We start from the raw sequence: 16,116 nt of genomic DNA, 5'->3' as shown, positions 1-16,116 counted from the left end.
TCAAGAAATAGGTTTAAATGTTAAAACGGTTTGCCATACGGCCGGCCGGCCGGCGTTGGTGGCATTCTGAAAGGAAAACGTGTCAAGTAGGATCCGTGGGGATCCGTGGCAGTCTTAGTTTTAACTTTGCACCTTTTAAAGTGCAGACCAGGGGCCCGTCTTACAAAGAGTTACGATTGATCCAATCAATCGTAACTCTATGGAAATCCATCGGTGTCATAAATTTTTCTACAGGAAATTTGCACAATGTCCTTTGTAAACGAAGAGAAGCAGAGTGAATTTTTAACAAAACAAATAATGCATGAATATACATCATAGCTACAAAATATTTTGAACAAACATGCATAATACTTGTTGACGTTGCTGGCCGTCCATAGTTGCGGTTGATCGGATCAATCGCAACTCTTTGTAAGACAGGGCCCAGAGGTCACAATGGAAGCACTTTTAAGGTTTATCTTTGTACCTTTCTTGATATAAGCACCTATTTTGTTCCACATGTACCCCCACTAAAATTGAAAATAAAAATATTGAGAAGGTTCAAAATGATATATCTAGCCCTAATATAGAACAATATGATGGGAGAGTGGAAATACATATTAAAATGTGGCTTTATTCCGTTAACAGGATCGAGTGCGTGTAATCAGGTAATTGTCCAACATCGGTTTATTTAGTCAGTAAAGGGTCTGTAAGTCTAGACAAGTCGAACTATCGGCACATAAGGTATCACAGGCCTAATTCATTTCCATAGACTCGTGTGTTAAAGTGGCACTCTAAAAAAAAAAATAAATAAATAAGGAGGAAATTCGAGGGTTGAATGTTACTACCAGTGGATAGGATATATGCCTGACATTCCATATCTGACCAGAAAAGGATACCTCGACCGGCTCATTTAAGAAATAAATCGGAATTTATGAAGACTACACCTGACGGGATCAAATTCGTCAGTTGAGAGAGTAAAATGGCCCTAATTCTTCCGCCAGTAAAAAAAATAGTTCCATAGTAGTGATATATCTTTCCAATGTGAAAAAGGGAAGTTCAGTAGGTACCCTAGCTCCCTAGAATCAGTGTTAGATTGTCAGTCATATTCATTCATTTTTGTCAATCAGCAATATCAAATTTAAAAATTGAGAATGGGTTGGCTCGAATGAATATCTTTTGCCTGCCAGTTGTAAAAAAAAAAACCTTCCGGTATCAGTGCTTCTCGCTAGCACAGCGGGAAGAGGTCTTGACTGCAGCGAGTCCCAAGCAAGCTAGCAACACTTAGGGTCCCACGAGCCTAATTACATCAAGAGGGCTAAAGATATTCGTTCGACCCAACCCATTCGAATTTTTGTCAATTTGATATTGCTGATTGACAAAAATGTATGAATGTGATTCAAAATCTAACACTGATTCTAGAAATGGTAACTACTGAACTTACTTCGCCCAAATTGGGAAGATAAATAAGTGACTTGGAACTATTTTTTGACTGGCGGAATAATTAGGGCTATTTTATTGTTTCAGTTGATGAATTCGATCGATTCATAGTTATCTTCATAAATGGCGATTTATTTTTAAAATGAGCTGGCTACGGTACCCTTTCCTGGTCAGATTTGGAATGTCAGATATATATCCTATCCATTGGTAGTAAACATTCCACCCTCTAATTTCACATTTATTTTTTATGAATTTTTCAAAAGTGCCATTTTAACACACAAGTCTATGGGGAATGTTTTACGCGCGTGACACCTGTAAGTAATATGGGAAATCCCTAGTAGTGGATGGAATACCTGGCCAAACTCTTCAGTAGCAAACAATTTCTCACTGATATCAATATGTTTAGTCATCAAGTGGTGCAAAAAATGGATTTAATGGCTAGCAGGGCTACATCAGGTAAAGTTAGTAGGTCTGTGTAGCCTAGGAATGTATGTAGATTAGTCAGTGTATAGAGTCAAGGCCTCTTAGTCTTAATGTTCTGATTTATCATTGTTTTGTGTTAGTGTACATCACCTACTTAGCATTAGAAAGACCTTTAGAAATTGCTCATGTTAAAATTGTTCTTAGGAAGGGGGTAGGTAGAGAGGAGATAGAACTTTGAGAACTTTACTGAAGAGAACTAGAGTGGTACCTTCAAGAAGGTATTTAGAAAAGGGCACAGAGTAAGGTAAGGTATCTAATAGTGCTCAACTAAGGAGGGAGGGGGGGTGGCTGTGTGCTGTAATCTTAGTATAGCCCCCCCCCTCTTTATTAAGCCATGCCATATATAAAATTATTTTTCTTTCTCTCTCTCTATCTATTTATGTATCTCTTCCTTCTTACATCTGAGAGGCAACAGCCCTAGGAAGATTTTGAATAGGTCAAATGCAAATATACTAATAAGTATTATCTCATTCTTTTATTGTTTCCTCATCTAATCTCATGTATAGTTGGTAATTATGTTTGGGGCAGTTCTAGTATCCTGATATCTACATAGAATTTACATACACCTTTATATTACAACTGATAGGGACCTATATTGTCATTGCATTCACTGTTGGGCTATATGCAGGTAGGATTTGTATACATCCATATATAGTGAAAATAACATGTATGGGTAACACATTAAAATGGGTCATTGCATAGAAAATAGGCATTTTCAATGCATTTCTTTGTGCTAGTGTGAGTGTACAGATATAAAAGAATAGCAAAGTAGCTATTCAAAAAAATAAAATACATAGGTCATATAATATAGGTCCCACGAGCCTAATTACATCAAGAGGGCTAAAGATATTCGTTCGACCCAACCCATTCGAATTTTTGTCAATTTGATATTGCTGATTGACAAAAATGTATGAATGTGATTCAAAATCTAACACTGATTCTAGAAATGGTAACTACTGAACTTACTTCGCCCAAATTGGGAAGATAAATAAGTGACTTGGAACTATTTTTTGACTGGCGGAATAATTAGGGCTATTTTACTGTTTCAGTTGATGAATTCGATCGATTCATAGTTATCTTCATAAATGGCGATTTATTTTTAAAATGAGCTGGCTACGGTACCCTTTCCTGGTCAGATTTGGAATGTCAGATATATATCCTATCCATTGGTAGTAAACATTCCACCCTCTAATTTCACATTTATTTTTTATGAATTTTTCAAAAGTGCCATTTTAACACACAAGTCTATGGGGAATGTTTTACGCGCGTGACACCTTAGAAATCCATAGAAAATCTGAAGTGAACAAACCGGAAGTCTCGAAAACCTTTTGTTATTTTTGATGGGGTACTTTTGCACCTTTCAGAGAGGTGCAAAGTTGCAACTTTCCAGTGTGACATCTGGTCTGCACCTTTAAAGGTGCAAAGTTGAACCTATTTTTCTTAGTGTGCATTCTGAATTCTCAAAAATGAAAAAAAAAATGTTAATGTAAAAGTTTATTGCTCTAATGGCCTTTTATTTTTAAAACGAGCCATTATTGTCAATCCAAAAAAAAATCATCTGATTTTTAGACAAATGTTAATTCCTTCAATTTTGCTAATATGCGCCCCAAATATTACCTAAAATGTCTCGGGGAGAATTACAAAATATTATGCCCAAGGTCAAGAGGTTGCTAAGTTAGAAGATTGCCCAACATCCAATGCATGGGTTTAAAATATTTTTTTCTTCTAAATTTCAGCATCTTTAGTAAAAGTTCTTAAAAGCTGGAGTTAATCAAAAAGATTGGGACAAAATCTTCCCCACAAAATTAATAATAGAAAACCTTTTAATGTCTCCTCAGAAGGCGGGGAAAAAATTGAGTCATGCACATGTTACATATTGGGGGTTAACGTTCATCAAATATTATCTTGAACATATTTTTTTTCTAATTTCGAGCAATGTTTAAGGGCCAAAAAAGGTAGAAGTGATGGAAACAAATGATATTCTCTCATTGGCATTATTATAACATCCTTCTCGTAACTGGCCACGAATTTATGGGAAAAAAGAAATACCTGTTTATTAAGATATTTAGATTAATAAACAATTTGCTACGTTACGTTGTAAGCAAAAAAGAAAAGACAGAAAAAAAATGCTGTAACAAATCTTCCCTTGATCGGGGGGGGGGGGATCCTGGGGGCTGGATGAACGACGCTCCCACTTTTTGAAGCATTAAAAATGTGTCCCTTTCCATCCAGGAAAGAAAAATACCCTCTTCCAAACATGTTCAGTACCCCTTTCCATCTCAGAAGGACCCGTTTTATGAGTTAACAAGTTTCCTCTTCCTCTTATATTGCCTTTTCTCGTGTGAGATAAGCGGCCCTTCTTATTTCGCTTTTTTCATATGTCTGATCAGCACCCGTTTTCGTTTTTAGCGTTCTGTTCCCTTCTGAAAGTGCATCAATCAGTTGGATATCGCTTTCAAACTATATTTATTGCCCACTGTAGCCCCTTTTTCAGAGTGAAAATTTTCTTCTGCTGTGTGTCCCTTTCACCTCTGATCAAGTGCCTCGTTTGAATACGCCCTTATTTGTTTATGATATATTTTATCATAAACAAATAAGGGCGTATTCAAACGGGGCCAGAGTTGTAGTCAAGGTTCAAACCTCCAAGGCCAAGGCTTTAATACCCAAGGCCAAGGCTTCAATACTAACGGCCAAGGCCAAGGCATGGAAACCCAAGGCCATTAAGGCCAAGGCCTGAAAACCTCAAGGCCAAGGCCAAGGCATTTCAAATGATATACGGAACAATGAGCCAACAATGCTTAGGTGGCAGACATGGCACACAGGGCAAACTGTATAAAAGGTGTGACCGAACGAACTGAGCGAGCAAAATTTTGACCCTTGTACATGCAAAACAAAAATAATTTCATGATAGATTTAGACATATTAATATTAAAATAATAATAAAGTTACCTTTGTACTTTTAATACATTATTTTTCTAGGCGATTTACATTGCAATAATTATTATTCCCACGGTCATCTGATCCTGGCATGCCCATTCTCAACGTATGTCTTTCTCCACTCCCCGTGACAGGGGCGGCAGAACATATTTTTTTCTTGGGGGGGTCAAAGCCAAAAAAGGGCACTTGTATGTCAAAATTGACATTTTGGTGCAAACAGATATTTTCAAAATGAGATTATCAACTGCATGAAGTTTTTGTGTGTTTTTAGAAGCCTTTTTTTCAAAGCCTTTTTAAAGTAATTCTTAATTGATAAGATAGCTATTTTGATTTAGGCATTACTTTTCCGCGAGAAAGCAGTTCTAAAATAAGATCAATTCTGAAGTTGTGAAACTTGATTTTTTGGTCAATTATGACGCTAATCACTGTTAAAAGGGCATCCTTGCGAGATGTTGCCAGCGCGAATCACGAGCTCAAACTTCTGGACATTTCGTGTAGTAAGACATGAAAATTAAATATTCCGATCTGTTTTTGTAATCATGAAAAAGATGTGTATCTAACTAAATAATTAACGCGAGCGCGAAGCGCGAGCTGTGAATCTTCATTATTTCTTGAAACAGGTTGGTTGGTGTTGGAGTTAAGTTGGCGCTCTTCAATCTAGTAGATTATCTGCGTCAGGTCGTTTCCGAATTAGTTACTTAATTCCGCTTCAATGTCCTCGGCATTAGACTAGTCTGACCTGTCATATAGCGAGGTGCAATATAATTATGATTAGTTACCTCCACCATTAAATTGTGCGTTTTTGTACTTCATAGTATGCAAACTTATATAAGAAGCTAGGTCGAAGCTCAATTTTAGTAGTCTAAGAATTATCACTAATCATCAGAACGAAAGGAAGAGAGAGAGAAAGAGATGAAGAGAGATCAATGGAATATTCTTATTCGAATCTCTTAGTTTTTTTCAAATAATTCAGGATGACTTTATAATCTGCATTTCTTCCAAATAATTTTGCTAGATCTGATATTTGCTTGTTTAATTTCAGGCTTCTTTGCATAATTCTTCTTTCTCTTTCATATGTCTTACATTGTAGTAAAAAATGTTCTATTGTCTCAGGAACCTGACAATAGGAACATAGTCCATTTTCATGTTGATTACATTTATACAGATAATAATTCAATTACCCTTTTCCGAGTCTTAAACGGTGTATCATAGTCAGTAAAATAAAGCTCTCTTTTAAACGTTGTTTATTTCCTTGAAACTGCAGTGAAATGAAATTCACTGTCAGACCATATGATTAAAAAGAAATAAACATTTTTTTTACTTTGTTTTGTCAATCTGAGACACTAGACCCAAAACAAAATTATGTACAATTTAGAAAACAAGTAGGCCTACTGCCTACATGTATCAACATATTTTGCAGTATATTTTGCCTAACCGGCCAAAGTGTTACCCCACCTGTTTATCCCCCTTCTCCTCTCTCTCTATCAATTCCTTTTGCTTGCCTGTTTAAAAATATCCGACTCCCCCCCCCCAAAAAAAAAAAAAGAGAAAAAGAGAGAGAGGAAGTTCCACCACAAAGTATAAACTTAGAAAAGGAAACAAAGGAAGGAAAAGGAGTAAATGTGATATTTTTTTCTAAACATATTGTCACAATCTATCACAAATTAGCTTTTCTTATAGTATTAAGAGGGTGAAAAAATTTGCTCGCTCGCTTCAATTGCTTTCAACTTTTTTGGCAGAAATTTTGCTCTATATGCCATGCTTGGCCGCTCAAAATTTTTGGCTCATCATGCCATTGACACAGTCCATTTGGATATGAAAAAATGGAGATTGTGTTCAAGGTTACCAAATCTTTTCAGAATATCATTAAGACCTAAAACATTCTTGTTGACCAAAGAAAATAATACGAGGAAAATCCTAATGGAATAGAAATCAACCTTGTTATCATTCTTCAGAATTGTATGAAAATTGTTGTCAAAATTGTAACGTCAGATCTGTCAGAATTATTCCTGTCATCAAATCACTATAATCTTTATCATAATCATTATTACAATCATTATTATTAATATTGTCATTATCATAATTAGTCATGATTACAACACATAAATAATATCTTTTTTTCTTCATCACGGCTGGTTTCTTTGTAACATAATGTGTTGATAATTCTTGATAATGGTATGATGGCACTGCTAATACACTTACTACTGCTGCTGCTATTGTTGACTGATAGAATTGACCATTAAGTGTCATCAAATATACAGAAAATTTTAAACATTTATAATTACTAATATAAAAACAAATAAAAGTACAAATTACAAAATGCATTAAAAAAGCCTTGAAAATGCCTTGAAATTTCAAGGCTCAAAATCCTTAAGGCCAAGGCTTGAATGTTCAACGCCAAGGCTTTGAAAAAGTAGGCCTTAAGGCCAAGGCCGAGCATAAAAAACGTGGCACTTAATCAGAGTTTGATCTAGTTTGTCTAAAATGTTCTGTCTGTTAAAGTAATTTAATCGCAATTAGCACCTCCTTTTTGTAGGGAAAGCAAACCCACAGGTAGGGGCCCTTGTCTCCCACGGTTCCCCATAGAAAAACAGCTCTTTTTCCCAATAAAATGTACCCTCTGTGAGGAACACTTTTTCATCTGCGCATTTTGGCCCTGAAGTTGATTACTCTTTACTTTTTATTTATTTCTTATTGCGATATATTTCTTTTTTTTTCCATTCATTTTCGTTTTTCTCCTCTGAAGGGCCACGTATATACCCCCCCCCAAATTAGACGAGCCAAAAAGAGGGGGGGGGGGGTGAATGAAGGAAGCCTTATCTGGGGGAGGAGGGATTTACGGGGTGCACCCGCATCCTTGAATAAGCGCCTGATAGCGTTTTCTTGTTAACGACTTTTAAAGTTCGTTTTTTTTTTTTCAAACTGCATATACTGCAGTAATTTACATTTGGCAATACAAATCCCTTTCAAAATAAATCGTTCAATCTAATATAACATCGAAACACACGGCTACTTCAGGCATGTTAGGCAGAAACTTATATTGTGAAATAATTGGGGTATTTTTTTCTTTATTATGTTAGAGTGGGGTAGATATTCTATTTTATTGTACGTTGTTTTAAGATGTATACTTTTCAAAAAATAAAGTGCCCTTTATTCCCTGTGCCACCCCACTTTCATATTTGCTGCCGCCCCTGTTTCTATTAATAGCAAATAATTTATTCTCCTTCCAAACTCCGCACGCCGAAATTAGCATGATAATCGCAATGCCAGCTAGCTTCTCAATAACTTCCATCAATATGTAAGCACGTAATCAAGTCTCCAAGTTTTCATAAAATATGTCCAGCATCTTCCTCAGTCCTGTTAGTTTAGTTTTTTTTTCTTAAAGTTAGGGGCACCATATTGATCATAAAGTTGAGGCTTGCCAAATTGACCCGAAAGCGACAGGGCTCCAAAATTTAGCAAATTTTAACATGAGGGGTACGTGGGGAGCGTTCATATAGTCTATAGGAGACTAATAGGGTGTCTTGAACCAGAATCTTTGATTGGGAAAGTTTGACAAGCTTATATGGGGTAAAATTATATGGGGTACCCTGATTCTTAAAATGTGCAGTCTTATTGACCGTCCTCACGACATTTTGGCCAATATTTTACCAAAAATTACAGTTTGACCACTCTTTGGACAAGGGTCACTTAACAGAATGCTTTTGTAACCACATATCCGATTAGAAGGGTCTATATATCCTAATAAAGTAATCCTAAGTAAAACAATGTACCCAGATTCTAGATAAAGTGGTTTCATTTGCCAAATCACAATCGTAGTGGTCATTTTGGCCATATTTTGACCACAATTCACCATTTTCATGATTTTATTTAAAGACATCGCAATCATAATTCTTGTCGACATTTGATCATAATTATTATGGACCAATAACTCATAAAACTATGAAAAAATTGCTAAATGTGGGCAATAGAAACATTTTGAAAGCGATTATCCAACTGATAGATGAACTTTCTGAAGGGAACAGAACTCTAAAAAGGAAAACGGGTGCTGATCGGACATGAAAAGAGCGAAATAAGAAGGGCAGCTTATCCCATACGAGAAAAGGCACTTATAAGAAGAAAGGGGGCACTTTGTTGGCAAATAAAATGGGTCCTTCTAAGATGGGAAAGGGGCACTTAACGTATTTGTAAGAGAGTATTTTTCTTGGGTAGAAATTAGGGACACATTTTATTGCTTCAAAAAGTGGGGCGTTGTTCCCATCTGCCCCCAGGTACGCTCCACCCCCCTCCCGATGAAGGGATGATTTGTCACAGCATTTTTTCTCTCTTTTCTTTTTGCTTAAAACGTTAGGGGCAAAATTGTGTTTTAATCTAAATATTGCAGGTTTTATATCGTTACATCTTTGAAAATCGGGAAAAATCGATCGAAACAGTGAATAGTTAGTAGTACTCTTTTTTGAGGTATTTGAACCTTTTTCGAGGATGTATAATTATGATACATGTGTTATTGTTTTTTCACCCAATTGATGGTGCAATAATCGAGATGAGATTGAATAATCATTTTGTATAGCAGTTTTATAACCTTTTTTTAAAATGTTTTTTGTCGTCTTTCACACTTATTTTCAAACTTGAGGTGCTGCTATTATTTAAAGAGCAAGCTAAAACGAATGAAAATTCTTTCTCTTTAGGACGCTCCCCAGTTATGTTTTGTGCGCATCCCTGTCTGAGCATAGTTTACGCCATGCGCTCTGACGTAACATTAAGTGATCATGATCCGGTGACAATGACAATGACAATGATTTTATTTACCCATGTCACCCCAATTCGGGTATTGGGGACACTCATAGAACATAACATATTCAAAATCATATCAATTATATTTACAAAGTATTTACAATATACAATCACATATTTACAGAGTAATGGAATAAATACTACCGGTACATGAAATTACTTTAGAGACGTAACGGTCAGTGAAAGGAATGATGTGTCTCTAAATCGATTAGTGAGAGACAAAAAAGAAAAAGAAGAAAAGAAAGAAGGAAAAGCAAAAGGGGAAGAGAAAAAAGAAAAGAACAAAAAGATAAATGATGGTAATAACAATAACAATAATGTTAAAAGAAACAATACTAACAACAATGATAATAAATTATAACAATAACGGTAGATAGATAAATAGACGAATGAATGCGTGCTATAGGATTGAAAAAGTTGGAACTGCAATGCAAAGGCACCGATATGTGAATAAAAAGTGAATATATAATTCTAATATATATTGGACTTTGGCATAACAATTGATAAAAATTGATAAAATTTTTTAAAAATTAGAGAGAATTAAGACTTACTTTCCCTTTACCTAATTATTGGTTATTTACATATATATATATGAACGTGTTATCAAAAAGAAAATGTTAACATAAATATTTTATTCATTTATTTATTAAATTTATCCATTATAATGCTGCAAAATTTTGACAAATTTATTAATGTTGACATTTTGGAAGAATTGAAAAGCTTAAACATTTTTAATGCATTTGGACTGGACGGCTTGTATAGGATCCATCAATATATTTCTTTCTTGCTTTAAGAAATGCAGGGCACTCGAACATGATAACGAATTTCACATGATAACGAATTTCTTTACAATATAAACATAGACAATAATCCTCTCAAAAGGAAAAGAGAAACAAAGTTTTTAGGTGTCACAATAGATGAAAATTTAAATTGGAATGAACATGTACGTTGTATAACTACTAGTATTTCTAGAAACGTTGGTATACTTTACAAAATGAAAAACATAATTCCACATACAACTCTTGTCATACTCTACAATTCATTAATATTGCCTTATATATCATATTGCAACATAGTTTGGGCAACATGTGCAAAAACTAAAATTAATACAATATACTTATTACAGAAAAAAGCAATTCGAATCTGTACTGATTCCCAGTATTTATCACACACAAATCCATTATTCCATAAACTAAAGACTCTAACAGTATTTGAAATAAATACTCTTCAAAGTTTACTACTTATGTTTAAGTACGTAAATAACATGCTCCCACCTTCATTCCACAATTTTTATACTCTGAATACATCTATTCATTCTCACCCTACCCGTAACTCTTCAAATTTCCATTTAATCAACCCTAAATTGCTTATTGCGCAGAGATCCATAAGACACCATGGTCCAGATTTGTGGAACTCTCTACCAGAGCCTGTAAAACAATCTTCGTCTCTTCACTCATTTAAGGCAAACGTTAAATCTATGTTATTATCAGAATATTTGAAGTAAAATTTCTGTGTCGTATCCTTTTTATCGTGAATTTATTCCTCCTTCGAGTCATTACCAATATCTTCATCATGACCAGCATCATCTCCATGGCCTTCATCATCAACATCATCATCATCATCATCATCATCAACATCATCATATCACCGTCACCCTTAGCTTTATCATCTTCATCTTCATACTATAATATTGCATAAATTCATGTTTCGTATTTGAAAATGTATGCCCATTCTGCTTTATAAATGTATTAATTAATTCAATTAGTATAAGTTTGGGATTGTCATTTTTTTCAAGCAATCTGCTTATGATGACAATCCTTCTCCTGCAAATTGTGAATATCATATAGTTAATCATTTTGTCTGAAATTATCTTTTTAATACTCTTTATTTATGATTCATGCCAAAAATGCTAGCATATTATGTTTATTATGTTATGAAAAATGTATAATACGAATGTTATGGATGCAGAAGAAAACAATAAATCAAATCAAATAATGAAATTCATCACCCAGCTTTGTTGTATTACATATAGTGTATATTCTCTGTGATCGCTCAATATTTGCAAATCTATCAGATGCTATTGGCAGACGGTGGTTTCCACACGGAATCTTGTTAAATTAATTCTGTATTTGAAAGGCAATTTTAGAAGAGATAATTCACAACTGCAATTTTCTTTGAAAATGCGATAGTTTAAGCACAGTGAATTAGTAAACATTTCAGCGTGCCAATTATGAGAATATATATCGTCTAATCGTGTTTTAATTTTTGCTTTGAACCACCGTGGATTTTTTGGCTGATTATCAAACCAAAGGTAAGATCAGCCTAATTTATCCAATGTATTTTTTATTTTTACTAGCCACGGGTTTTGATATATATTCAGATTAAACATTATTTTCAGAATATCGTATGGGACAATTTTGATGTTTTGCTCACGATTATTTTCATCCAAAAGTTTAACATTCTGCACTCAATTAGTTTCTTGATACTGTGTTTGCCGACTTCTCCATATATAGGTCATGCAGTTTGCAGTAAATTTAGTTACATGAAATAGACGTTTATAGTAACGACTTAGAAACATTTCAACATCTGGAAGATTACTTTCAAGACCCCACAACTCACTTCCATACAACAAAGTCGGAAGTACCAATTTTTCAAACAATTCTAATTCCATATCAACTGGTAAACTCAACTTAATTGATTTGGAACGTAAACTGAACTATGCTTTTTTATGCTTGGCTTATTTGTTTTTTCCGAGCTTTCGAAAAGCGGTTATTATGATTCAAAACTGCTCCAACATAATGTATACTTATCTACAACCTCTAGCTGTTGATTATTGAAAGTGATGATGGGTATATTGCGGATCTTACCACGAGAGAATACGACAATTTTTGTTTTTTGTATATTTACATTCAACGACCAATCTTCACAGTATTTGTGGACAACATTTAATGCTTCTTGGAGATCATTTTCAGATTATGCTAAATACAATGGTGTCATCAGCGTATAATAAGGTAAATAATTTAAGATATACACATATATTTCTCTCGAGGAGTTTTTCTTTCAGGTCACTCGTAAGTAAATTAACACCGTTGCAATTTTCTCTCAATGTATTGTCAAAATTATTGATAAAGATTGCAAATAATAATGGGGATAGATTATCTCCTTGCCTTACTCCTATATTACATTCAAAGAGCTCAGACCGTTGTCCATTGCTCATAACATAAGATTTTGCGTCCTCATACATATTTTGGATCACTTTGAGAATTTTGCCATTAATGGTATACTTAAGTATTTTTGACCACAATAAATGTCTTTTTACAGAATCTAATGCTTTCTTATAATCAATGAATGCGCAATAAATTATTTTCTTTTGAGATAGATAAATATCTATCAGACTGTAAAGAGTAAATATATGATCTAGAGTACAATAATCCTCACGAAATCCTGCCTGTTCTTGCAAATATCAAAATATATAGAAATTCGGTTATTCAAAATAGATGTGAACAGTTTACCTAAGCAACTTAACAACGTAATTGGACGATAGTTATCTGGTTCTTTCACTGAACCCTTCTTTTTTGTATATTGGGCAAAGGATATATCCAGTCTGTGGGAACTTTGCCACAGTCCAGTATTAAGTTAAACAGCTTTGTGAGCAGTTTAATCATCGGTTTGCTACTGTACTTTATCATTTCATTTAATACTAAATCATCACCGGATGATTTGTTATTTTTAAGCTTCTTTAATTGATTTTCTATTTCCTCTTCTAAAATTGGATAATTCAGTTCAAGGCTGAAACAATTTGCTTCATTAGATGGTGATTCCTTATCTATTATAGTGCGCTTGTCTTCAACATTGTCTCCTTTATTCAGTAATTCAAAAATATCTTTGAAAGAATCAATAAATACATTTGCGCAAATGTTTGGCTTAGAATCCGCCTTGTTAAGATATTTCTAAAGGTCGCCAATGTTATTATTTTTTACTTTCCTCAAATTGTCCTGAAGGTCAGAAACATATTTTGACTTTTTCTTCTTTAAAACTGTTTTGTATTGTTTGCGTAATATTTTCATCTTTACATTTTTTAATTTCATTTATTAAATTTAAGAAATTCTTTCTCAAGTTCATACATTCTTTATCAAACCAAGGCTTCATTTTCGGAGATGCAGTGGTAATAGTCGTGCCAGTTTTTTCTGCCGTGACATACCACATACAGTTGCAGACTTAAAATATACTTGCAAGTATTATTAGCTACAGGTACATATATATTAGCTGATATTTCCAGTCATCGGCACTCAGAGTCTAGCAGCAAATCTTGATTATTTTACGAATATATTAGCTAAATATAATCTATAGACCAAATTTACAAAACGCCTCTTCCTCTCAGTTCAGAATGCTTTACTCTGCAGTGCTGCAAAGTATGACGAATAAGACATCGAGTTTGATTAAATGGAATAAAGGTGCATAATTTTCCTTTATGTAGATACAAGCCTTTTGACGCGTTTTTTGTGTTTTTAAAAGCATATTTTCTATAAAAAAAAAGAAAAAAAGAAAAAAGGCGTTGATAGTTTGAAAACAACCACATGAACCCCAATTTTTAATGTTCACACCTCTTTAGTATATACTATTCTCTACAACCATGCAAAATTTGGGAAAATGACAAGGATATTTAATAAAGTACAGCATCTATTGTACTACTTGTTATATAAATTTTGAATTTTTTTAGGTATGTCTTTGTTGTCCTTCACACCTTATTTTTAAAATTGAAAGTGCTGCTATATATACTCTTCAAAGACCAAATAAATAGCTTTATGAGTGGATTACTTTTCTTAAAAATTTATAAGTCTGAACTAAAATGTAAAATTTTGTGAAATTTTGATGGATTTTGACTGAGTTATAAAGGTATAAACTCAACGTTGTGATCATGGGGGCTAAAAATGTAAAAAAAAATTTATTGCGTATTTCTCGAGACCTTTCAAATGGGTGAACTTCAAAGCTCGATAGCAAACAATCAAGCACATGAACCCATGTTAATTTTTGCATATTTGGAATATTTAGGTGCAAAAGTGACACCGTGAAAAATTTGGTGAAAATGACATGAATTTCATTTTTTCTGTGGAACGTCCTTAAATCATGACATATGCTGCCTGCCTGACTAATTTGCATTAGGATAAAAAATACGTGGATAAAATAAGGATAAGTATACTCAGAACTGTCATGTAAAATTTGGTGAAATGAGATGGACTTTGACTGATTATAAACTCAACGTTGTAATTTCGTGGGGTCTAAAATGCAAAATTATTTTTATAGCGTATTTCTCTAGACATTTCAAGCACGATAGCAAAAATGCAAGCACATGGACCCATATCAATTTGTGCATATTTGGAATATTTAGGTCCCGGGATTTAGGTAATAAAGTAACTCTGTGCAAAATTTGGTGAAAATGACATGGATTACATCATAACTGTGGAACGTCCTTCATGATATATGCTGCCTGCCTGACTAGTTTGCATTAGGATAAAAATACGTGGATAAAATGAGGATAAAATGGTTCACTGATTTTAACGGAAATAACTTAAATATTTTATATTATCTGAGATAAATGGATCTCAGAATACCACTTTTCCTTCCTGTCGAATTCTATTTCTTAATTGTCGCCCTCTCATGAACCAAGAATAAAATTTGCAGAGGGAAAGGTCATCGCTGCTCCATGCACTGTACCAACGAATTGTATTTCTGTGCACTGTACTGATGATCTGATCAGCGATCGGTGACGTCATCGGCAACAGGTCACGTGATCAATTCTATCTTTACGAATCCATCTTGTGACTGGCACTGTATGTTATGTTATCAATTGGCGATTCGATTGTATTGTGCCTCTTGCATGCTGCGTTGACAAGACAAGCACCGTAGCTAGTAAAACTAACGTTAGAATCTACACAACCAAGAACAGGATTACTTGTTTCATTATTTTCAAGAAAATGCCGACAATTTTACCCGGATTTTAGTAAGTAACTTAGTAATAGTATGTTTGTTGTGAATATCTTAGGACCTAAGTACCGTAATGTGTATTCTTTCATTTGGCAGAAAAAGGTAATTTTTATGAAAAAAAAAAGTCCCTCCCTTCCCACTTAACGTTACAGTTACACGTACGGTACCGTACGGTACCGTACTAATACCCGTCCATGGACTGATGGAGCTATTAAGAGAAGGAGAACCATCTTCCAAATCCTCTGTTAATCCTTTGTTATCGCTTCCTTCGGGCGAAGGAAAGATATCTAAAACTGTAAAAGTATTAAGTAACATCGATCGGTGAGCCGCCAGGCGAAAGTTGGAGCCCGCTTACATAACGCGATAAGCCCCCGGCCTCGGCCTTGTAAAATCTGAGGTCAGAGATTTTTTGAAGGACCCTGCGAGGCACCGCCGTAAACGACGTTCTCCCACATAACTTCTCTCCGAGCTCATTTTTTTTTCAAAATTGAAACACGACTG

General features: G+C 34.4%; 1 protein-coding gene across 1 annotated transcript in view; it reads left to right on the top strand.

The window, feature by feature from the left end:
- The first annotated feature begins 15,460 nt into the window (after window positions 1–15,460).
- LOC135153124 (E3 ubiquitin-protein ligase Su(dx)-like) overlaps window positions 15,461–16,116 on the top strand; it is a 51,962-nt gene continuing 51,306 nt past the window's right edge. Inside the window, exon 1 of the mRNA XM_064094861.1 lies at window positions 15,461–15,631. The gene's annotated coding sequence lies outside the window, so the exon portion shown is untranslated. The remainder of the gene's footprint in view (window positions 15,632–16,116) is intronic.

The sequence above is a fragment of the Lytechinus pictus genome, chromosome 2 (genome assembly GCF_037042905.1).
Source record: "Lytechinus pictus isolate F3 Inbred chromosome 2, Lp3.0, whole genome shotgun sequence".
Lineage (NCBI taxonomy): Eukaryota > Metazoa > Echinodermata > Echinoidea > Temnopleuroida > Toxopneustidae > Lytechinus > Lytechinus pictus.
Note: the sequence above shows the minus strand (reverse complement) of the source record. Positions and strands in the feature narration are given on the sequence as shown.